This window comes from Pseudoliparis swirei, chromosome 3, assembly GCF_029220125.1.
Source record: "Pseudoliparis swirei isolate HS2019 ecotype Mariana Trench chromosome 3, NWPU_hadal_v1, whole genome shotgun sequence".
NCBI classification, from domain to species: domain Eukaryota; kingdom Metazoa; phylum Chordata; class Actinopteri; order Perciformes; family Liparidae; genus Pseudoliparis; species Pseudoliparis swirei.
Window position 1 is genome coordinate 574,398 of NC_079390.1, and position 26,299 is coordinate 600,696.

Sequence of the window (26,299 nt, forward strand, 5' to 3'; positions counted from 1 at the left end):
GCATCATATATATATATAGTATATATATAATCAACTGCTTATCAATACAACAGTCAATCCGTCTCCACGTGTGTTTGTGAGGCAGAAAGATAGAAAGACGAAATGAACATGGAAGCTGTTGCAGCTCTAAACATCATCCTAATATCTCTGCATAATGGTGTCACCAATCCAGTCACCTCAAACATGCACATGAGAGCCCCTCTTACGAATCTAGAGATGTTTGTTTTCCACTCGAGGTTGCATAAGTTAGTTCTGAAATGAGTCAGCAAAAACAAAACAAAAGAAGTTTTTTTTATTTTTTATCCTCTGAGTGTTCAAAACTGCTCTCGGGAAAAGTTTGTTGATAGTTGAGAAATGACAGAGAGTTCAAGCACTTAATGAGCAGGAATATGTAGAAGTGAATATATAATAATATATTCAAAGAATATGGATGGTTGTATCGGTGAATATATAATAATATATAATAAGAATATGGATGCTTGTAGGTGAATATATAATAATATATGATAAGAATATGGATGATTGTAGGTGAATATATAATAATATATGATAAGAATATGGATGCTTGTAGGTGAATATATAATAATATATATCATGACCTTTAACCATCGAACGGTTTTAAACTGCACACGATGAATCCGGTGAAAGACGAGTCAGTAAACGGCGTTATGGTACAATACTATTTATTTTTAGTTTGCACAAATAGAGTAAACATTTAGACATCTATTGGTTCAATGTGTGGGTATTGGGTTGTTTGCTGCACTTTTTTATCTAGTTGTTCTTCTTACAGATTTCAATGTGATGTCATTTGCACAAGTGAACAATAAATATATATTCTATCAACTGTTGCATTGAAAAAACATTAAACATATTAAAATTTAAGAACCCCAACCCAAACTCTTGTTCTGAAATTGTAAAAGTCAATTCTTTGTTGTTGCTTTTTTTTAAATGTTGTGTCACAAGTTGGCATGCTTGATTAAAAAGTGTGTTCATCTTAATATGCAGCATTAATCTCACACCGAGGCTGACAATCCAGATGTATTTGACCTCCTTTTGAATTATTATTATTTCTTAACATACACAAAGGGTCTGACATCTTTGTTCCTCTGACAGCTCATCATGAAATATACTAAAAGATGGCAGAGACACAAGGGATGGGAATGAACATTGTCTTAGATCTCAGACATTTCATGAAGATCTCTAACGTTGATGCATTTGGTTTATTCTGTCGATAAACACCCGACACACTCACACACGTCATCGACAATGAATTACATTCTTTCAATCTTTCCAGGACTTTTAAATACGTACGTCAAGCGTCACGTATGCTCATGGAACATGAGACTCATGGCAGCCGTTCTCTCCTCTTCCTCTTCCTCAGACATTAATATTCATCACATTGTCTTGCAGAAGAATTTTTGAGGAGCGGGAGAGTGACGCCAACCTGGGTCACATGACAGCATCCGCCGCGGCGCCACCACCGGACCGGCACCAGAGCAGCAGTTAGTGGTGATGATGAAGAGCTCTGGAAACGCTTCAACTTCAATTCATCCGGCAAGATACATTTTATCCGCCAGACCCCCCCCCCCCCCCCCGGAAGAGGAGATGATGGGCAGCCACATGTGTGTGTGTGTGTGTGAGTGTTCACCACTGCTTTTGGGGGTCTATTATTAGGTCTCGTGGAGGACGTGCTCCCACCACCGTGGCATGAGACAAGGGTACGGACCACGTGGCCTGTTTGCTCTGCACAATGAGGCTCGATGAAGAGGAGGAGGAGGAAGGACACAGTATTGATTCCACTGCGTTCACGGTTCATTACGCTCCCCAAACACTGTATGACGGCCTCATGACATCCCCCTCGTCCTCGTGTAATTCGTGTTGACTCGCCCGAGTGGTGACCGTGAAGGGCGTGGACGGGGGGGGGTAACGGGTCTGTTGGATCGACCCACCCGGTAACCGATGACCTCCTGCCGGCGTGTGACCTCTCAAGCTTCGGCGCCGCCTCCGGCGTCATCGTCCCGTAATCTCGAGCCGAGAGTTTGACGTAGCCGCCGTGATTCACGGTGAAAGCGAGCGGAAACGATACGGACGAGGTCGTCCGGCGGCTGTTGGCCGTCGGTCAAGGGCGCGTCAGACTCATCACTCATACCGGGCGCGTCAGTCTGATGGCGTTCAGCGCCTCACGAGGACTGACACGCTCTCATGGGAGATGAAGGGAAATCCATTTGTGGGTGTCGGAGGATTGTGATCCCTGAGAGGACCTCAGGCTCACGGGGGAAGACTCTTCTCGGGCAGCAGATCAAACACAAGAAGGCTCTTGTTTTGGCGTGATCCGGACTCCTCGTGGTTGTGATCTGATTTAGCTGAAGCTCTTCTTTTTTAAAACACTTCCAGGTCGACTCCCTTCCTCCAGCTGCCGGTTGACATGACGACCTTCTCGCTTTTTTTTGTTGAGCAGCTTGCAGGAATAGAAGCGCGCCGCTCTCTAATTAAACCGCAAGAGCAAACGACCAGATCAAATCCTTAAATTCAATCCTGGGATATAAACCGGTGATCCGTATGGAAGTTTCATTTAGCTCGCGTACGAGTTTGGTGCAGCGTTCAAAAAGTTAGAGGATCGTTGTGACAGCAGGACGAGCTTCATCTATCTCTCCGACCACGAGGCGGGTCCCTCTGCGATGGAGAGGCCGACGATGGGGGAGTACAGACGGCCCGATGGGGGAGTACAGACGGCCTGATGGGGGAGTACAGACGGCCTGATGGGGGAGTACAGACGGCCCGATGGGGGAGTACAGACGGCCAGATGGGGGAGTACAGACGGCCCGATGGGGGAGTACAGACGGCCAGATGGGGAGTACAGACGGCCCGATGGGGGAGTACAGACGGCCAGATGGGGAGTACAGGGGGCCCGATGGGGAGGTCCACACGGCCCGATGGGGGAGTACAGACGGCCAGATGGGGAGTACAGACGGCCCGATGGGGAGTACAGGCGGCCCGATGGGGAGTACAGACGGCCTGATGGGGGAGTACAGGCGGCCAGATGGGGAGTACAGGCGGCCCGATGGGGAGTACAGGCGGCCAGATGGGGAGTACAGGCGGCCCGATGGGGAGTACAGGCGGCCAGATGGGGGAGTACAGACGGCCCGATGGGGGAGTACAGACGGCCAGATGGGGAGTACAGGCGGCCTGATGGGGAGTACAGACGGCCCGATGGGGAGTACAGACGGCCCGATGGGGAGTACAGACGGCCAGATGGGGAGTACAGACGGCCCGATGGGGAGTACAGACGGCCAGATGGGGAGTACAGACGGCCCGATGGGGAGTACAGATGGCCAGATGGGGAGTACAGACGGCCCGATGGGGAGTACAGGCGGCCAGATGGGGAGTACAGGCGGCCAGATGGGGAGTACAGATGGCCGATGGGGGGTAGGCAGGCCAGATGGGGAGTACAGGCGGCCAGATGGGGAGTACAGCGGCCCGATGGGGAGTACAGACGGCCAGATGGGGAGTACAGACGGCCAGATGGGGAGTACAGACGGCCAGATGGGGAGTACAGGCGGCCCGATGGGGAGTACAGGCGGCCCGATGGGGAGTACAGACGGCCGATGGGGAGTACAGGCGGCCGATGGGGAGTACAGATGGCCAGATGGGGAGTACAGGCGGCCAGATGGGGAGTACAGCGGCCCGATGGGGAGTACAGGCGGCAGATGGGGAGTACAGACGGCCGATGGGGAGTACAGACGGCCAGATGGGGGAGTACAGACGGCCAGATGGGGGAGTACAGACGGCCAGATGGGGAGTACAGACGGCCCGATGGGGGAGTACAGACGGCCAGATGGGGGAGTACAGACGGCCAGATGGGGGAGTACAGACGGCCCGATGGGGGAGTACAGACGGCCAGATGGGGGAGTACAGACGGCCCGATGGGGGACTACAGACGACCCGATGGGGGAGTACATACGGCCAGATGGGGGAGTACAGACGGCCAGATGGGGGAGTACAGACGGTCAGATGGGGGAGTACAGACGGCCAGATGGGGGAGTACAGGCGGTCAGATGGGGAGTACAGACGGCCCGATGGGGGACTACAGACGACCCGATGGGGGAGTACATACGGCCAGATGGGGGATTACAGACGGCCAGATGGGGGAGTACAGACGGCCCGAGGGGGGAGTACAGGCGGCCCGATGGGGGCCTACAGACGACCCGATGGGGGAGTACATACGGCCAGATGGGGGAGTACAGACGGCCCGATGGGGGAGTACAGACGGCCCGATGGGGGAGTACAGACAGCCAGATGGGGGAGTACAGACGGCCCGATGGGGGACTACAGACGACCCGATGGGGGAGTACATACGGCCAGATGGGGGAGTACAGATGGCCCGATGGGGGAGTACAGACGGCCATATGGGGGAGTACAGACGGTCAGATGGGGGAGTACAGACGGCCAGATGGGGGAGTACAGACGACCCGATGGGGGAGTACAGACGGTCAGATGGGGGAGTACAGACGGCCAGATGGGGGAGTACAGAAGGTCAGATGGGGGAGTACAGACGGCCCGATGGGGGAGTACAGACGGTCAGATGGGGGAGTACAGACGGCCCGATGGGGAGTGATGACCCCATGGGACGCCTGACCGGACCTTCTGAAGCACGATGTGACATCATTAACTGCTCCCTGCCGCTGCTTGGCAGATTAAATGTGTCATCACCATCATGTATGAGGAGGTTGTGATTTAAAATAATCATGATATGATGTGCTGTCAGGAATAGTTAATATTTAACTGCTTATTAGAACTAATCATACAATGTCGGCAGCGCTTGGGAAAAGACACAGAGGGAGGAATAAATACATATATATAAATATATATATATACTGTATATGTATATATACTATATTTATATATATGTATATATGTGTATATATACATATGTATATATATACATATACGTATATATATATGTATTTTTTGTGTGTGTGTATATATATACATATATGTATGTGTATATATATGTAAAGATTATATGTATGTTTTCCTCCTGTGTATAAATATATATAAACATATATGTATATATATAAACATATATGTATATATATATATGTATATATATATACATATATATAGGCAGTGAGAAAAAGATAAGGTGAGAAGGTGTCTGTGCCGCAAGAGGTAATCCATTTTGTGTAAATATCAAAGCTTCAGTCAGCCATGAAACGGGTATCAAACTTCTCCAAGATGTGCACCGTGAGGGGAGCGAAAGGATATAACCGTGAAAAAAGAAGAAGAAGCGGCGAGCTTGCTCTCCATGGCGTGCTGCAGTCCATACCGAGCAGGCTCCACCTCCACCCTCTCCCTCGACTTCTTCCAACACCCAGAGGTGCAGAGGTGAAGTGAAGTTTTAAGTTTCCCTTCTTCCTCCTCTTCGTCATTTCCCTCTGCCATGGATATTTGATCCAAAAGGTAATATGTACATTTCAAAGTTTCAAAGTCTGCTTAGAAAACGGAGTGGAAAGGTAGATCGGCATGTTTCCACTCCGTTTTCTAAGCAGACTTTGAAAACGAGAAAAATATTGAAATATCTGTAAATCTCTTTCAATTATGATCTAATGAGTTTTAAAAAAGTCCTATCCCTTCACTGATTGGCTGAACTGACACCATCACACTGTGCATGAAGGTGTGAGAACCTTTCTTTTGTATTTGTCCACGTCTCCACGTCTCATTTACATATTCCTTGATCCTCTTCAAAGGACGCTCTCACTTTGATGAGTCTTATAAAGGAGTTAAAGTTTATTAAAGTTGAGGCTGATCATTGGAGTCTCACTCCACGGATTAATAATGCATCTCCGAGCATCGTCGTTGTGCTGTGAGGACATTTGCATATATATTGGCTTTATCGTGAGATTATTACCCAGCAGCCATCACAGGAAGTCAAATTCAATGAGTGAAAAATTACAACGTGTGTTGTGGCCGGTTAACGGGTCTTAGCTCATTTAGGGGGATATCGAACGCACGTGTTAGAGTCAGTAATACATTTAAATGACCTGGTTGCATTTTTAAATGTAATATTCAAGATACACTCAACTTAAAAAACTGTTGGTTCAGAATTATTCAAATATATCATGTAATATATTGACTTAATGGTCACTTTAAGTATTCTTTAAAAGTATTCCACCCTCCTCTACCCTCCTCCTCCCTCATCCACCCTCCTCCACCCTCCTCTACCCTCCTCCTCTACCCTCCTCTACCCTCCTCCACCCTCCTCCTCTACCCTCATCCACCCTCATCCACCCTCCTCTACCCTCCTCCTCCCTCATCCACCCGCTCTACCCTCCTCCACCCTCCTCTACCCTCCACCCTCCTCTACCCTCCTCCACCCTCCTCCACCCTCATCCACCCTCATCCACCCTCCTCTACCCTCCACCCTCCTCTACCCTCCTCCACCCTCCTCCTCTACCCTCATCCACCCTCCTCCACCCTCCTCCTCCCTCATCCACCCTCCTCTACCCTCCACCCTCCTCTACCCTCCTCTACCCTCCTCCACCCTCCTCCACCCTCCTCTACCCTCCTCCATCCGGGCTCCTCTTGTTGGGAGGATCCGGTCCTCGGGTCCTACACGACAGTCCAGAATGCAACACCACACATCCTCCCCCCCCCCCCCCCAGGTTCACAGAAACATCACCGTGACAACCTGTCAGCAGACCTCAAATCCACCGCTTGCTGTCGGGCGGCGTCAACAACACAGAAAGCTCTCCGCCCGTGACGGAGGGACATCAAACCTCACATCCACAAACACCTGAACAGGGAGCTCTGCTGCTGCCGCCTCTCTTCCTCCACCTGCTGCCGCCTCTCTTCCTCCACCTGCAGCCGCCTCTCTTCCTCCACCTGCTGCCGCCTCTCTTCCTCCACCTGCTGCCGCCTCTCTTCCTCCACCTGCAGCCGCCTCTCTTCCTCCACCTGCTGCCGCCTCTCTTCCTCCACCTGCTGCCGCCTCTCTTCCTCCACCTGCAGCCGCCTCTCTTCCTCCACCTGCTGCCGCCTCTCTTCCTCCACCTGCTGCCGCCTCTTCCTCCACCAGCTGCCGCGTCTCTTCCTTCCCCTGCAGCCGCCTCTCTTCCTCCACCTGCAGCCGCCTCTCTTCCTCCACCTGCTGCCGCCTCTCTTCCTCCACCTGCAGCCGCCTCTCTTCCTCCACCTGCTGCCGCCTCTCTTCCTCCACCTGCTGCCGCCTCTCTTCCTCCACCTGCAGCTGCCTCTCTTCCTCCACCTGCTGCCGCGCTCTCACCTGTTTCCTCCTGTGTCTGTCACTGCGATCCTAAAAACACGAGTAACCATGCAGACTTATGCACACCTGAGCTTTAGTGAGATTTTGGTGTCTATAACATGTCTATAATGAGTCTATAAGGTGTCTATAAGGGGTATATGAGGGGTCTATATCTATAAGGAGTCTATAAGGTGTCTATAAGGTGTCTATAAGGAGTCTATAAGGAATCTATAAGGGGTATATAAGGGGTCTATAAGGAGTCTTTTCCTCTCAATAGCCACATTTTAATAGCTTTTAATGAAACGAGATGAACGAGAACGGGTGAAATCGTTCCCGTCATCTCTGCCTCTGTCCTTGGTAGGTCGGCTGGTTCGCATCTCGCATATCATTAGCATAATTTAAAAACCCACTGCAGTAGAGTCAGTGACCTGCAGACGACCTTCACCTGGACACGTAGGTCACGGCACGTTGAACCACACTTTAATTATTCCTACACATGTTGGTCTCAGTATACAGAAAAAAGAATTATTTATTTATTTTTAACTACCTGGTCTACAGTAACTACCTGGTCTACAGTAACTACCTGGTCTACAGTAACTACCTGGTCTACAGCAGCTCTGACTACCTGGTCTGGGTTGTTGTGACTTGTGTCCTGTTTTATTTTGAAGTCCTGCACTTCCTGTCCCTGTGAGGGTCTGCCCGGTCCCTGATGGTTCCCCCTGGCTCTGATCACCTGTCTGGTCTCCCGCCCCGCGGGGGGTCGTCCTCTTCTCTCCTGAGATGATCTCCCCTCATAGAGACGCTTGTTTTTGTGATTCCTCTGTTTTTCCAAGAGGAATAAAGTTTATTTTTGCACCTCTCTCTCTCTCTCTCTCTGTCTGACAGTCGTGACACACAGTGTGTGTGTGTGTGTGTGTGTGTGTGTGTGTGTGTGTGTGACAAGCACACACTCTTCAGAATACGGTTACAGTTTTTCACAGTTGTTAACACCCAAAAAGCGAAAATTCGGCACAATTTGCACAACCTTCTCTTCATGTACCAATCATTCGACCCAATTTGGCACTACTTCACACTGCCTTATCTGCATTAGACTCTGATTTTCTTTGTTTACACTCTGATGTCAATTTCACATCACCTTGTTGTCAAAACACTACACACAATGTTCAGTTGTTGCACACACTTCTCAAGTAAAATCTCAAAGCATCAACCTACAACACACAAATCGTCAAATCTCTAAACATTCAGGTCTGTTGAGCAATTTGCAAGTAAGTACCAAACATTCAGCACTGACACATGCATGTACCTGTAATTCAATATTGTGCCTTCTCTACAGTGTCTCACTGTAGCCCACTGTGTTGACCTCTCTGTGTCCATACTGTAACTTGCATTCTCATGCTCTCTGTGTCAGCGGATCCAGGAACACGACACAGCAAATGTACTTTACCAGTACATCTTTATTGATGAGGTGGGTTTCAACCTGGTAAAGAGGAGGCGAAGGGGCAGAAATGTCATTGGCCAGCGGGCCATTGTTGAGGTCCCCGGCCAGCGTGGTGGGAACATCATGATGTGTGCTGCGATGAATCAACATGGGATCTTGCACCGTCATGCCCACCTAGGGGCCTGTAACACCGCCCGTCTCCTCGTCTTCCTAGATGGCCTGCATGACCTGCTGGTACCACCTGGCCAAATAGATGACCAACAGCGGGTCGATCATGTTGTCATCTGGGACAATGTGAGTTTCCACCGGGCTGCTCAAGTGCGCGAGTGGTTCCAGGACCACCCACATTTTTCCGTTCTGTACCTTCCACCTTATTCACCCTTCCTGAATCCTATTGAGGAATTATTTTCAGCTTGGAGGTGGAAGGTATACGAACGGAACCCACAGGCCCAGGTCCCAATGCTCCAGGCCATGGAGGAGGCTTGCGACGTGACTGTCGAGGCCTGTCAGGGCTTCATGCGTCACTCGAGGCCATTCTTCCAACGCTGCTTGGACAGGGATAACTTGAGCAGGCCGGTTTACAGTACTGTACTGTTGTCTCTGTGTACCAGAATAAACCTTTTTTTGCTGCATATTTGTGTGCTGTTTTAAGTTTGACTATGAAAAAAGTAGGCCTACACTGAGACATTTTACAAAAGGAGAAATGGCTCATTCTCCAGAGTCATTGTCATTCGTATGGTGTGTTCCATTTCGATGATTGTGTTTTCAATTTTGCCCTTCTGTGTGCTGTAAATGCTTGGTAGTGTGCAGCAAATGCTTAGTTGTGTGTACTCAATGAATGTATGTGTGTGTCTTTTGAAAAAATGGCTGTGTGTACCAAATGAAAAAACGAGTTTCATTTTGTGAACAGTTAAGAGATTTGATGGCAAAGAGTCATCTTGCAAAGGGAGTGTCAGGTTTAGCATTTTGTGTTTGTGGTTTTCAGTTTTCTGTGTGCAGTTTTGAGAAAGCCGTTATTGTTTTGAAAAATGTGTGTTAACAATTGTGAAAAACTGTAAAGTGAAATCTGCCTCCGTCTTTAAACAGAAACATTTTATTCCTACCGCGGGAAGGAACTAAATCAATATATGCAATAGTTTATTTTCAATTTCATGCTTTTCTGTTTCCATCACAATGTGTCAGTGGGTGATAAAGACGCCGCCGCTCTAATGCAGTGTCGACCGACCCCCCCGCTGTCATCCCCGCATCGCAAACACATTCTGCATCCTCACTTATCCTTCATGTGCTAATCAGGGTCGTGAATGTGGAGTAAAATGCGACAGGCTGGGAAAGAGTTGCAGGTTTTTTTGTTAATTCTTATTCGATGAGACGTGACGGTGACACCAGAGATTCTGATGTAATATAATCACATTCATGAAATGGTGTTTTTTTAAGTTCAAGGTTCTTTATTTGCCATTTGTGCAGAGACCAACAGTCCACACACTTTGGAATTATTGTGCAACAGAGGTAAAAAAGAGGTAATAATTAGAAGAAATATATAAAATGTAACTGTACATAAGGTGGTAGTATATACAATATTAAATACAGTTTTAAAAACAGGTTCTTAACATAAAAAGGAGACGGCAAAAGTTAATAAATAGGCCATTCCTTACTCCTGAGTGCTTTTTAGTGGCTGTGTCGCTGCATGTAAGTATACCTGTTATATATATACCTATTATACCTGGATATATGCAGTTATCTATTGCATTTGTAACCTGAAGAGTACACCTCGTCCAGGTTACACCCTCGTGGAATCGCTCCATCGCCTGCCAGATGGTTGGTGGACGACGCTGCAGCGTGAGACTCATCGACATGCGGAGCTGCAGCTCTCCTCCCTCTTCAATATGCACGTTTTAGGCAAAGAAGCACAACTAAGTTATTCACGCCTCGACATGAAGAGACTTCAAAAGATGCACTGGGCCGTTTCCAACAGAACCGAGCTGAACGAGCAACAGATAACGTTTGGGTTGAACGTTTCCTCATCACGTTTCGATGCGGAGACGTTTGATTCCGTGTTAATAAACTTTAGGAAAACTTTCAATGACCCTTTGTGTGATTTCCACCCGGACCCAAAGCAATATGGTCGGGACGACCCAGCAGATGATGGTTCATTAAAAATGAATCAACATATTTGATTGCTTCATAACTGCAGAGGAGTAAAGTGCCTTTCTTATGAAATGCATGAAAACGGCCTTGACCTTTGATCCCAAGACCAACAGTATGACGACTGGCCTCACAAGTTAAATTCATCCCTCGAGGTCCCGAATGCAACCTCAACTAAACGGTCCCAGGCCCTCTGGTCTCCAGTTTACCACATCTCATCATCGTGTGTGTGTGTGTGTGTGTGTGCAATGATGCTTATTTTTTAGTATCTAGACGTTTTTTCTGGCGGTCAAGTTTCCGTCTCGTGCTTCAGAGGTCTGGAACGGTGAGAAAGGAGAGAAGGTAGAGAGTGGAGAAGGTAGAGGAGAGAGGGTAGAGGAGAGAGGGTAGGTAGAGGGTAGAGGAGAGGGTAGAGGAGAGAGGAGAGGAGAAAGAAGAGAAGGTAGAGAGTGGAGAGGGTAGAGGAGAGAGGGTAGAGGGTAGGTAGAGGGGGTATAGGAGAGAGGGTAGAGGGTAGAGGGTAGGTAGAGGGTAGAGGAAAGGGGGTAGGTAGAGGGTATAGGAGAGAGGGTATAGGAGAGAGGAGAGAGGGTAGAGGGTAGAGGAGAGGTAGGAGGAGGAGAGGAGGGAGGAGAGGGGAGAGGGTAGGGGAGAGAGGGTAGAGGAGAGAGGGTAGAGGAGAGAGGGTAGAGGAGAGAGGAGGAGAGAGGTAGGAGAGGTAGAGGAGAGAGGGAGAGAGGAGGAGGAGGAGGAGGAGAGAGGGGAGGGAGAGAGGGTGGAGGAGGGAGGAGAGGTGAGGGAGGAGAGGAGAGAGGGAGGAGAGGGAGAGGGAGAGGGTAGAGGAGAGGAGGTAGGAGGGAGAGGGAGGAGGGGGAGAGAGGGTAGGGAGAGGGTAGAGGAGGAGAGGAGGGTAGAGGAGGGAGGGAGAGGAGAGGGGAGAGGTAGAGGGAGAGAGAGGAGAGGAGAGGAGAGAGGAGAGGAGAGAGGGTATAGGAGAGAGGAGAGAGGGTAGAGGGTAGAGGAGAGAGGGTATAGGAGAGAGGAGAGAGGGTAGAGGAGAGAGAGAGGGTAGAGGAGAGAGGGTATAGGAGAGAGGAGAGAGGGTGGGGAGGGAGGAGAGGAGAGGAGAGGGTATAGGAGAGAGGGTAGAGGGTAGAGGAGAGAGGGAGAGGGAGGAGAGAGGAGAGAGGGTAGAGGAGAGAGGGTATAGGAGAGAGGAGAGAGGGTAGAGGAGAGAGGGTAGAGGAGAGAGGAGAGAGGGTATAGGAGAGAGGAGAGGAGAGAGGGTATAGGAGAGAGGAGAGAGGAAGGAGAGAGGAGAGGGAGGGAGGAGGAAGGAGAGGGTAGAGAGAGGAGAGAGGAGAGGAGGTAGGGAGAGAGAGCTCCAGAGGTGAGAGGCCTCAGGAGAGAGCTGAGAGGGACATCTCCTCTGTTTCCTTACGAGTGTTTTAAACTAAATCTTTGATTACCTTCTGCTTTTTAACGAGTTTAAAGTAATAAATTAATGATATAAAGGCTATAAATAACCTGAGCTGTGATGTCATGCGTCAAGACGGCTGCAGTGGCCTTGTTTTTGAATATTTGAACAAACACAATATATATATATATAAATATATGTATCTTTTATTTTTTAATTATATATATATTTACATATATAATGTATATATATATATATGTTTTTAAATTATATATATATATTTATATATATTTACATATGTAATGTATATATATATCTATATTTGTTTTTAAATTATATATATATTTATGTATATAAATAGAATACATATATATATATATATAATATATGTTATTATATGATTCAAATTTAAATCATGCAGTGACCTCCTTGCTCTATATGCGTTATCTTTCTTCAGTAATGTCATTATGTTTTTCCTCTAATATGTCACGATGCGATTTCATTCTATATTATTTCACATTTTAATTATTTCTGTGAATAATGCAGCAGCAATATGTAATTAATACCCAGAGACGATGAGGAGCACCACCAGAGAGAGACATTGTGTTCCCTCATCCAGAGGAGCAACTCTGGACGCTGTGTCATAACTTTCCAGGTCAATATTCTGCCCGGCGATTGATTGATTGATTGATTGTCTGTTTGTCTCAATTACATTCTGACCAGTTCACAACACACACACCTGTAGGGAGACACCACCAGCTCCCCTATCAATGGCAGTTCTAACACACTGTAATATTCAGTGGTGATGATGTCATCGCCCTCAGCGTGGCCTCCTCCCTTCATCTTCATCATCATCATCACTAGTGACCCCCACGCCGATGGAGCCGCTCTTGATTCAGTCACCCAACAAACAGCCTGTGCACGTTACTGTAACACACTGTGTGAACAAGTAGAAAGATTAAATTGAGAAAAGCGACTTACACAATCATCAAATCATAAATAATAATGAGTTCTGTGATTACAGGTCATTGTTGCAGATTCAACTCACGTGTCACATGTTGCACATATTCATGTTTTAGAGACTCAGCTACTGATGGGGCTCACGTGGCATGAGAGTATATTATGCAGTTTCATAATGACATGCTTCTTATTTTCATAAGTGTATTAATAACTTTTTTCAAGTGAATAATAAATCTACATTTAGCTGAAAACACAAGAATGTGTTGTTTTACATTTCCTCAATTGGATGAAACTCTGTGAGCTTTAGGAAACATATAAAAACAAATATAAAACATCATGTTGGCCGCATGTGAACAACAAATCACGTTGTTTTCATTTTAATATCCGATAAGTCGAGAAAAAAATAACAAAACTGAAATGTAATCAAGCTGTCAAACTGTTTATGTAACGCAGCGAAGCCGGAGGAATGAAGCGGCGCCCGCGGGACCGAGACACACACACACACGTTATGAAACACACACACTCACTATGAAACAAACACACACGTTATGAAACACACACACACGTTATGAAACACACACACACGTTATGAAACACACACGTTATGAAACACACACACACGTTATGAAACACACACACACGTTATGAAACACACACGTTATGAAACACACACACACGTTATGAAACACACACACGTTATGAAACACACACACACGTTATGAAACACACACACACGTTATGAGACACACACACGTTATGAAACACACACACGTTATGAGACACACACACGTTATGAAACACACACACGTTATGAAACACACACACACGTTATGAGACACACACACGTTATGAGACACACACACACGTTATGAGACACACACACACGTTATGAAACACACACACACGTTATGAGACACACACACACGTTATGAAACACACACACACGTTATGAGACACACACACGTTATGAGACACACACACACGTTATGAAACACACACACGTTATGAAACACACACACACGTTATGAAACACACACACACGTTATGAGACACACACACACGTTATGAAACACACACACACGTTATGAAACACACACACGTTATGAAACACACACACACGTTATGAGACACACACACGTTATGAAACACACACACACGTTATGAGACACACACATTATGAAACACACACACACGTTATGAGACACACACACACGTTATGAAACACACACACGTTATGAAACACACACACACACGTTATGAAACACACACACATGTTATGAAACACACACATTATGAGACACACACACGTTATGAGAGACACACACACGTTATGAAACACACACACATTATGAGACACACACACGTTATGAAACACACACACGTTATGAGACACACACACATTATGAAAGACACACACACGTTATGAAACACACACACACGTTATGAAACACACACACGTTATGAGACACACACACACGTTATGAAACACACACACGTTATGAAACACACACACACGTTATGAGACACACACACACGTTATGAAACACACACACACGTTATGAAACACACACACACGTTATGAGACACATACACACATTATGAGACACACACACACGTTATGAAACACACACACACGTTATGAGAGACACACACACGTTATGAGAGACACACACACGTTATGAAACACACACACACGTTATGAAACACACACACACGTTATGAAACACACACACACGTTATGAGACACACACACACGTTATGAGACACTGTAAGGTATTCTCAAAACTGGGGCACTACGCAGATGGTGGAGAAACAGGCTTCCGGACACGCATGGATTAAGTTATCAACATTTAATGGCAGGAAATGTGAATCAAACATTCAAAGCGCTCTCTCCTCGTGTCCCGGCTCGGGAGCTCGGCAGCACAGCCTCCTCCGTCGAGCTTACCTGAAAAAGAGAGAACGTGCTCTCTAAAAACACACCGTTTCATAATCCTCTCTTGCGCCGGTCGAAACGTCATTTCCGGTTCCGACGCTTTCACAATAAGAATCCCGTCAATTAAAGTCACCTTCACAATAAAAGTCTCTTCATTGTAAGTCACTTCACGGATTTCAACCGGCTTCGTCAATCTATATTACTAACAGTCACTCTCATGCAATATACATTAATTCTTGCCATTTACATTTGCATAGAGTAAACATTACCCCTATGCTTCATAATACATTAATAACAATATCAATATTCTCCTTAATATTGTCTATTATAATATCTTTCTATATGTATTAATTTAAACCATAAGACCTCTGCAGATGTTATCAAAATAAACTATTACAACTTAACAACACACACACGTTATGAAACACACACACACGTTATGAGACACACACACACGTTATGAAACACACACACACGTTATGAAACACACACACACGTTATGAAACACACACACACGTTATGAGACACACACACACATTATGAGACACACACACACGTTATGAAACACACACACACGTTATGAAACACACACACATTATGAAACACACACACTCACTATGAAACACACACACGTTATGAGACACACACACACGTTATGAGACACACACACACGTTATGAAACACACACACACGTTATGAACCACACACACACGTTATGAAACACACACACGTTATGAACACACACACACGTTATGAAACACACACACGTTATGAGACACACACACGTTATGAAACACACACACACGTTATGAAACACACACACGTTATGAAACACACACACACGTTATGAAACACACACACGTTATGAGACACACACACACGTTATGAAACACACACACACGTTATGAAACACACACACATTATGAAACACACACACTCACTATGAAACACACACACGTTATGAGACACACACACACGTTATGAGACACACACACACGTTATGAAACACACACACACGTTATGAGACACACACACACGTTATGAAACACACACACACGTTATGAAACACACACACACGTTATGAGACACACACACGTTATGAAACACACACACACGTTATGAAACACACACACACGTTATGAAACACACACACATTATGAAACACACACACTCACTATGAAACACACACACGTTATGAGACACACACACACGTTATGAAACACACACACGTTATGAAACACACACACACGTTATGAGACACACACACACGTTATGAGACACACACGTTATGAAACACACACACACGTTATGAGAGACACACACACGTTATGAAACACACACACATTATGAAACACACACACTCACTATGAAACACACACACGTTATGAGACACACACATTATGAAACACACACACACGTTATGAAACACACACACACGTTATGAAACACACACACACGTTATGAGACACACACACACGTTATGAAACACACACACACGTTATGAGACACACACACACGTTATGAAACACACACACACGTTATGAGACACACACACATGTTATGAAACACACACACACGTTATGAAACACACACACGTTATGAAACACACACATTATGAGACACACACACACGTTATGAAACACACACACATTATGAGACACACACATTATGAAACACACACACATGTTATGAGACACACACACACGTTATGAAACACACACACACGTTATGAGACATACACACACGTTATGAGACACATACACACGTTATGAAACACACACACACGTTATGAAACACACACACACGTTATGAAACACACACATTATGAAACACACACACTCACTATGAAACACACACGTTATGAGACACACACATTATGAAACACACACACACATTATGAAACACACACACGTTATGAAACACACACACACGTTATGAAACACACACACACGTTATGAAACACACACATTATGAGACACACACACGTTATGAGACACACACACACGTTATGAGACACACACACACATTATGAAACACACACACACGTTATGAGACACACACACACGTTATGAAACACACACACGTTATGAGACACACACACGTTATGAAACACACACACACGTTATGAGACACACACACACGTTATGAAACACACACACACGTTATGAAACACACACACACACGTTATGAGACACACACACACGTTATGAAACACACACACACGTTATGAAACACACACATTATGAGACACACACACACGTTATGAGACACACACACACGTTATGAAACACACACACACGTTATGAGACACACACACACGTTATGAAACACACACACACACGTTATGAAACACACACACGTTATGAGACACACACACACGTTATGAAACACACACACACGTTATGAGACACACACACACGTTATGAAACACACACACACGTTATGAAACACACACACACGTTATGAGACACACACACACGTTATGAGACACACACACGTTATGAAACACACACACACGTTATGAGACACACACACACGTTATGAGACACACACACACGTTATGAAACACACACACACGTTATGAAACACACACACATGTTATGAAACACACACATTATGAGACACACACACGTTATGAGAGACACACACACGTTATGAAACACACACACATTATGAGACACACACACACGTTATGAAACACATACACACGTTATGAGACACACACACACGTTATGAAAGACACACACACGTTATGAAACACACACACACGTTATGAAACACACACACACGTTATGAGACACACACACACGTTATGAAACACACACACACGATATGAGACACACACACACGATATGAGACACACACACACGTTATGAGACACACACACACACACGTTATGAAACACACACACACACGTGTTGAAACACACACATTATGAGACACACACACACGTTATGAAACACACACACACGTTATGAAACACACACACACGTTATGAGACACACACACACGTTATGAGACACACACACACGTTATGAGACACACACACACGTTATGAAACACACACACACGTTATGAAACACACACACACGTTATGAGACACATACACACGTTATGAAACACACACACACGTTATGAGACACACACACACAAACGTTATGAAACACACACACACGTTATGAAACACACACACACACGTTAGGAGACACACACACACGTTATGAGACACACACACACACATTATGAGACACACACACGTTATGAAACACACACACACGTTATGAGACACACACACACGTTATGAAACACACACACGTTATGAGACACACACACACGTTATGAAACACACACACACGTTATGAGACACACACACATGTTATGAAACACACACACACGTTATGAGACACACACACACACATTATGAGACACACACACACGTTATGAAACACACACACACGTTATGAAACACACACACGTTATGAAACACACACACACGATATGAGACACACACACACGTTATGAGACACACACACACACGTTATGAAACACACACACACACACGTGTTGAAACACACACATTATGAGACACACACACGTTATGAAACACACACACACGTTATGAAACACACACACACGTTATGAGACACACACACACGTTATGAAACACACACACACGTTATGAGACACACACACACAAACGTTATGAAACACACACACACGTTATGAAACACACACACACGTTATGAAACACACACACGTTATGAGACACACACACACGTTATGAGACACACACACACGTTATGAAACACACACACACACACGTTATGAAACACACACACGTTATGAGACACACACACACGTTATGAAACACACACACGTTATGAAACACACACGTTATGAGACACACACACACGTTATGAAACACACACACACGTTATGAGACACACACACACACATTATGAGACACACACACACGTTATGAAACACACACACGTTATGAAACACACACACGTTATGAGACACACACACACGTTATGAAACACACACACACGTTATGAAACACACACACACGTTATGAGACACACACACTCACTATGAAACACACTCACTCATTATGAAACACACACACTCACTATGAAACACACACACTCACTAAGAAGCACACACTCACTAAGAAACACACACATCCACTAAGAAACACACACACTCACTGTGAAACACACACACTCACTATGAAACACACACACTCACTAAGAAACACACACACTCACTGTGAAACACACTCACTATGAAACACACACACTCACTGTGAAACACACTCACTATGAAACACACACACTCACTAAGAAACACACACACACTGTACCCTGTTCCGTGTGTCCTCCGTGTGTCCTCCGTGTGTCTCCTCCGTGTCTCCTGTGTCTCCTCTGTCTTGATTGTTTCATTCCCTTCACCTGCCCTCAGCCCCTCTGGTCTCGTTAGTCTGATGTCGTACACCTGTGTTCCCCCCCTATATATTGAGTCAGTCTTTCCTTTGTCTGTGTAGCAGCTCCAAGGCCACTACCCGTGGGTTTCCCCCCCCAGCACCAAGGATCAGCCCGGAACCACGAGGTTTGGTTGAAAGCCATCATTTATTTGTCAGCAACAACGCACAAGCAGACCGCACAACCTGCGCCTCTGCTCACTCTCCTTTCCCTCCAGCTCTGCTGCCCTTTTATACAGGCAGCATCGGCTGCTGACTGATTGCCAATCAGTCAGAGCAGCTGACTGATTGTCAACCAGCCAGCAGCCGATGCCAGATTGGGGACAGCTGCCACAGTCTGCTGTGGATTGTCGTCTCTGGTTCCGTGTCCTTTTCCCGTCGTCCTGTCCATGTTCCTGGTTCTGACCCTGAACCTGGATGCTCTGCCTGCCCCGTTTGGACCTTGTGTTTTTGTAAACTGTTTTGCCTCATTAAAGAGTGCTTTTTTTTGGTATTTATATTGCGTCCAGCCTGTCTCTCTGCGCCTGAGCCTCACCCCGTCACAAGAACCTGACACACACACGTTATGAAACACACACATCCATTATGAAACACACACACTCATTATGAAACACACACATCCACTATGAGATACACACACTCACTGTGAAACCACAACAGCAGAAACAAGAAGATGATGGACACAAACAAACAAACAAACAAACAGACTAACAAACACAGACCGGAGGAGCATCTGTACGCCACGTGCACATCACCCACCGTGCACGCTCTGGGACATGTGCACATCACCCACCGTGCACGCTCTGGGCCACGTGCACATCACCCACCGTGCACGCTCTGGGACACGTGCACATCACCCACCGTGCACGCTCTGGGCCACGTGCACATTACACACCGTGCACGCTCACTTGTTCAGAGTGAGCAATATATATATATTTATATATATATATATATATTTGTATTTATTTATAAAAAAATATATACATATTTATTTATTTATTTATATATATATATATATTTATTCATATATGTATATATATTTATATTTATATATATATGTATTTATACAGATTTAATATTATTTTATATATAATATATTTTATATATAATAATGGAAATTGAATTGTGTGGGTTGTATGTAACAGCCGAGCGAGGCCAGAGCACGAACAACACTGCACACGAACATTTAGGAAACCAGAAGTTAAAAAGAGGCTCGATGTGGTGGAAGGTAGCAGAGATGAGTGATGATAAGTGGCGTTGCGAGTGTGTGTGTGTGTGTGTGTGTGTGTGTGTGTGTGTGTGTGTGTGTGTGTGTGTGTGTGTGTGTGTGTGTGTGTGTGTGTGTGAGATTGGCTGCTGCAGTGAATGCAGGGTGCAGAGGAGAGCAGAGGTTGAATGCGGTGCAGAGGTTTCATTAAATTCTGTTGCCTGGCTTGTGGGGCTAAATTAGCGTGTGTGTGTGTGTGTGTGTGTGTGTGAGTGTGAGTGTGTGTGTGAGTGTGTGTGTGTGGTTGATGGCGTGTGGTGAAGATGGAGTGAGGGTACGAACCAGGTGGCTGTGACTGTCGGAGTGTTTAATAGATGTGGTGGAGCCCGGATGACAACAGGGAGTTTGGAAAGGAGGTATTAAAAGGGGCGGGGCTTGGAGGGAAGGTCAAAGGTCGAGAGTAAACATGAAAGTATAGTTTTTAAAAGCATTGATGAAATAAAGGGCCTATTTTTTTTTTTTTTAAACAAATGCTGTAATTATACGTTACGAGACAAAAAGAAGGTAAACAGAGTGGAACTGATTCCTCCTGCAGCAGAACCGTGAGCCGGTAGATCAAACATAATTATAATAATAAAAATAATAATAATAATAATAACAATAATTATAATTATAATTATAATTATTATAATTATAATAATTATAATAATAATAATAGCCATGGTAACCATCAAACTGATAGGTTCAGTTGTGTCTGCCAACTCTCTTTTCTAAAAGCCTCAGATGTGAATGATCCCAAACTTCTAGTTATCTGGAGTATTAAATATAAAAGCATGCTGAGAGACGCGCTGCACAACGTTATGCTAATCACTATGAATCAGGCTAATTAAAACACTAATTATTTATATCCTAACTTCAAATAGCATTTGAGATTAACCTATATGAACATTACTGTAATGACATCGATATGTCCTCAATAATATGTAAACGTACGCAGGATGCACCAAGTCCTGTTGGGGAACTTGTGTTTTATTGTAATAAATAATAAATAAATAAATATATACATAAATATATATATATATATTGTTTATATATATAAATATATATATAAATATTTACATATATACATACAGGACTGTCTCAGAAAATTAGAATATTGTGATGAAGTTCTTTATTTTCTGCAATGCAATTAAAAAAACAAAAATGTCATGCATTCTGGATTCATTACAAATCAACTGAAATATTGCAAGCCTTTTATTCTGATTTATTGCTGATTATGGCTTACAGCTTAAGAAAACTCAAATATCCTATCTCTAAATATTAGAATATCATGAAAAAGTATACTAGTAGGGTATTAAACAAATCACTTGAATTGTCTAATTAACTCGAAACACCTGCAAGGGTTTCCTGAGCCTTGACAAACACTCAGCTGTTATAAATCTTTTTTTTTACTTGGTCTGAGGAAATATTAAAATTTTATGAGATAGGATTTTAGAGTTTTCTTAAGCTGTAAGCCATAATCAGCAATATTAAAAGAATAAAAGGCTTGCAATATTTCAGTTGATTTGTAATGAATCCAGAATGCATGACATTTTTGTTTTTTTAATTGCATTACAGAAAATAAAGAACTTCATCACAATATTCTAATTTTCTGAGACAGTCCTGTATATAGATTTTGATATATATATATGTATGTAGATATATATATAGCTATATATATGTAAATATATATATATACATATATATTTATATAAATGTATATAGAGATATATATCTATATATTTATACATATATACATATATATTTATATAAATATATATATGTATATATATATATATATTTCTATATATATATATATATTGTTCTCCTTCACGAGGATTCACAACCTGAGGCTCAGACGATGTCGAGCTGTGAGGGCGACACACGGCGGATCAGAAAGAGTCTGAACTTGATGGGTTCCCTAAAGTCTCACTAGTTTCTATAAGTAAAGTGACAGAGCTCTGTTGATGGCCTCCCGCCTTCAGACAAGCCGCAGGGCAAAATTGACCGCCGTAAACACAAGGCAATCTCCCTGTTGTGGCCAAATGGCCCACAGAGATGTAAACATTACGCGGAAGAATGGCCTCCTGATCGACCTCCGAGATTGCAAAGTGAAGGTCAATGGTTTGTGCAACAGCCAATCAGACGTCTGTGTGTGTGTGTGTGTGTGTGTGTGTGTGTGTGTGTGTGTGTGTGTGTGTGTGTGTGTGTGTGTGTGTCAGAGTGGGGTAGGGGAGGCGACGGGGCTGAATTGAATCACCCAGTTTGGAAAAGGACTTTAAAGTGACTGTCACAAAGGATAAACTCAATCTCTTCACTGCTGCACACCTGTGTGTGGGTAACAGGTGTGTACCTGCCTTCCTCTCCTCACTTCACACACACACGCACACACAAGTGTGTGTTCATAACCGCGGTTACGATGCGTAAAGTTCACGCCGTCTTCAGTCATTTAAAAACCAACAACGTTAGTCCGTAGAAAAAAATCCGACCCGGTCGTGTTGAGTGTTTTTTCCCGTTTATTCTCTTCACTTCTTCTTCTCGTGTTGCCTTCAGGGACATCCATTTCTTTCACCTCCGCACGAGCAACTTTCATCCGGCGCAGCAATTACAGGAGCGCTGCCTTATGTTTAAGTTATTAAAGCCTTGTAGGAATATGGGTAGAGGCTAAGTCACTTCAAATTTGTGGGGAAATGAGCTCCATTTGCATAACTCGCCTGGCCGTGCTTTGCAATCATGGCCCCCCCCCCCCCCACCCCCACACACACTGCATCGCTCTGCATGTTAATTCAATCGGCGTGATCAGAGAGCATGTAAAGAATATATATTATAGCTTAGCACAGCCTAGTATTGTTTGCATAAATATTATGTGTAAGATGGAAAAACACTGAATGAGAGTTGAATACTTCGGCAGGGCAATCTGGCGTCTGAGCTGATCTAAAGAAAGATAACAGTGACACCTAAGGAATGTTGAAGCATCTACAAGAGAGCCCTTCTGGTAACTGGCTGATCGCCAAAAAGATAACAAAAGACACTAAAAGGAAGGATAGGCACACTCCCCTCCTCCGCTTCACGCTAAGTCACTATAGAAGAAAGCTCTTTATATTCATAGGTTAGGAAAGGGCAATCACACATCTGACCTCACCGGGGCAGAAAGATTAGGACGAGGCCGTTTCTCTCCTTAAAGTCACGTATGGCCCCACTCTGAACACACACAAACTCACACACACACTATTTCCCACTCTTTAATGATTAGGTCCTTTTGTCCAGTCAGCCATCTGAGAGGAACCAGCACCATACCTTCATTAATGAATGACCGGACAGGAGTCCTTCTCAATAAAAGGACCTTGAATCATCTCTTTACTTTATTACAACCCCCTTACTAAAAATATGCATTCATGAGCTGGCCACAACATCCAATGAAGGGACGGCAGAGGCGGGAGCTGGCAACAAGAACCAATGAGAAGACACCGCCCCCTTATGCTCCTGTCCAATCAGAACTGTTCCCGTCGGGTATTTAAATGGCCGCGCGGCAAAGCACGGCGTCCTTTCTCCAGCGCTGAGGCCATCGGTCAGAGCTCTGGAGGGGGGTCCATGCATGATTGTCCACTTGTATCCTGATTTCTGAATAAAACGCTTATAGATGTAACGTAGAAGTCTACCGCTCTATTTCTTCCAGTGAGTGCCGTCCAGGTGTGGTGTGTCGCTGTCCAACTCCAACAAGCACCTTATGAATATACAGTTAATTGGCTGCAAATTCCCTCAGTTCCATTTTCAATCGTTCCTCAAATTACCGGAGAAATCATAAAGCCCTTTTTCCTCATCTTCCCGCTCCTCTGCCTCTCCTCTCTCAAGACACACGGCAAAACAATCGCTCCGTCTGTCTGATCTTGTAAACAGAAAAAAGAAGAAAAAGAAAGAGATTAAATGGAGGAGTGACGGAGGAGCGACGTGCTGTGTGTGCTACACGACCGTGAGCGATCACAGAGGGTCCGGGCGTCGCTCTGCAGACCTCCTCTTTCATGATGCATGTTCCCACCTGTCAGACGCAGACGCAGACGCAGACACCAACAATGGCCGACAGCGGCGCTCATGAGGTGAAGGCCGGTGAGGACTCTGGTCCAGCAGGACTCTGGTCCCGCAGGACACGGTCCAGCGGCTCCTCGGTCCTCCTATGGGATCCACCGAGAGACTTCTCTCCTCTCACGATGGGGATTAAACTGCAGAAGCTAAACTCAGAAGTCGAAGGAGACTTTCTATCCGTCGTATTCATGGCTGTCCTTGGTACATTTTCCCGTGTGATTGTGAATGATAAGCCCGTGGGGGGGGGGGGGGGAGACTGAAGTCCTTGGCGGGGGCGTTTAAGCCGAGAAAGGGAATGACTACTTCACATCTCTGTTATCGGCAAGGTGACCTTGAACGAAGACTTCACCCCTCTCATCGTCTCACAGGCTCTTCACTGTTAAATGAAGCTTTAAAGGGATGTGAAGGGTTCAAATGAAAGAACAGACAAAAGGTCCTCACTCAGTCAACATTGAATTTACCCAATTATGTTCCAGTCACTCCCCTGCACACCACTCAATTCTTCATATAAATACACTTAAATACATGGAACTCTTCACCTTAAATATACTTAAACACACTTGTAGACACTTAAATACACGTACATACACTTGAATACACGCAACAATTCACCTTAAATACACTAAAATACACTTAAGTCTTCACCTTAAATACACGCGTGACTTTAAACTAACTTACATTTCTGAAACCTGCCATCTGTGCACTTCATCTCATACTTATATTTCATATTTTAATAACCGCGCTGTTTATTGTTTATTGTTGTTGTTGTTATTGTCGCACCGCCCTCCATGACACCTTCCTTGTATGTGAAGATCCACCCGGCGATAAAAAGGCTCTGATCCTGAAGTCGTGTGTGATTTAAGACGGAGCTTCACTGAGCAGGTGACCTCTGACCTTTCCAGGATAGAGTTGTGAGTCCAACTCCTCGTCTAAACATAACTTTGAATGTTCTTTTGGTAAAAGAAGAATAAATAAAAAGCAGATTCAATCCCCAGCAGACGACTGAAGCACATCTGACGGCGGGCCGCTCCGCTCCTCCAGAAAGGGAAAGTCAGGGTTGTTTTTTAAATAGTTCTGCAGAAGCAGCTCATCCGTAGTCTGCGTTATCGGAGACGACTAAACCCCCAGAGCTCAACGCAATGTGCTGCTATCAACACGTGTTTGTCAGAGCGGGCCGGTGTCCTCGAAGGCAGCACGGAGAGCAGCTGGAGCTCCCGGAGGAGACGAGCACCTCCTGCGCCCCCGTCGTCCCACCACCTGTCGGGCCCAGCGACGTCGTGGATCCTGAGGTCGCTGCAGCATCCTGATGCTCTCACAAACACAACGTGCAGTTATTGAT